Consider the following 1559-nt stretch of genomic DNA (forward strand, 5'->3'; position numbering starts at 1 on the left):
CGTCCAGAATTGTATGTGAATTTGTGTGTGTGTCCATGTGGAGGTGGGGGGGATAATCATTCAAAAGGTATTCCTCAGTTCTTTGTAAGTTTTAAAGTATATTTGATCTATATTCCTGTATAAAATTATCTTATTAACAAATTAAAAGTATCAGGTGAAGAAGGTATTTGTAGACATACTTTCTTTCCACAGTTCCTAAGGAGACAAAACTTCCCGGGGGGAGAAAGCTGCAAGAGAGATCAAATAAGGAGAGCGGAGGTTCCCGTCCTCAGTCAACACAAGCCCCAGAAAAAGCTGGCTCCAGAAGTTTCCTAAAAGAAAATATCAGTACTTAACGGAGCCTGAGTAGTCCAGGCTATCTCTTGTGTGTGTGTTTGCTCAGCTGCTCAGTAGTGTCCAACTCTTTGTGACCCCATGGACTGTAGCCCGCCAGGCTCCTCTGATCATGGGATTCTCCAGGCAAGAATACTGGAGTGGGTTGCCATTTCCTCCTCCAGGGGATCTTCCTGACCCAGGGATCAAACCTGAGTCTTCTGCATCTCCTACATTGGCAGGTGGATTCTTCAGTAGTGCACCATACTGCGCCACCTGGGAAGGCATTACATTATCAGCCTTCTAAGTATATACCTCATGGCCATTCTGGAAATAAACATAAGGGGTTAAGAAGAGTCCCTTTCATGCAAAGGTGTGAGAAGAGTCTGTAGCAGGTGCAACCTCCGCACCCAACACCGACTCTCCAGCCAGAGGTGAGTCAGCATCCCCAGGACGATTGGTTAAAACACAGATCACAGGCACTGCCCCCAGAATTTCTCATTCAGTAGGTCTGGGATAGAGTCTAAGAATTTGCACATCTAGCAGATTCCCAGGTGATGCTGATGCGAGAACTGCTGCTTTAGTGGACAGAAAAGAGGCCTGAACTTTAGGGTCCCTGGCTACAGGCTTGAATGGGCCATCTATTAATAACTTGCTCTGCAATTGTCATAAAATCACTCATACACTTGGTCTTCCTTTACTAATCTTTCAAATGGAAGTAATAGCTGTCTACCTCCTCCCAGCTCACTTTTTTATTTAAAAACTATTTATTTATTTGGTTGTACTGGGTCTTAGCTGTACCATATGGGATCCTTGTTGCAGCATCTTTAGCTGTGGCATGTGAGATCAGCTTCCCTGACCAGGGATCAAACCCCAGCCTGCTGCATCGGGAGCATAGAATCTTAGCCACTGGACCACCAGTGATGTCTCTAAGCCCATTTTAACATCTACAGGGTTACAGAGTATTAAAATGGGATGATAGAGAAGAACGTAGAGTTAGAATATGTGCAGAGTACTGTCGAACTTTCAGATTGGAGAGATCTCCTTCAGTAAAGCTGTCATCCTTTCATGCTCCATCAGAGACTGGAAAAGGAAGTGGTTCCATGTTTGCACAGAACACTAGCATGGGCTGCCCCAAGATGAAATTATAAAGTGGAATTAAGGTTGGAGATGTCTTAACTTCTCCACCCTTTGTGTCACCTAGTTCTCCCTCTCTCGTTTCCTGTGTTCAGAACACTCCCCGCCAT

Source organism: Bos grunniens, chromosome 23, assembly GCF_055505025.1.
Source record: "Bos grunniens cultivar Pamir isolate PY7600 chromosome 23, Bosgru_T2T1.0, whole genome shotgun sequence".
Classification (NCBI taxonomy): domain Eukaryota; kingdom Metazoa; phylum Chordata; class Mammalia; order Artiodactyla; family Bovidae; genus Bos; species Bos grunniens.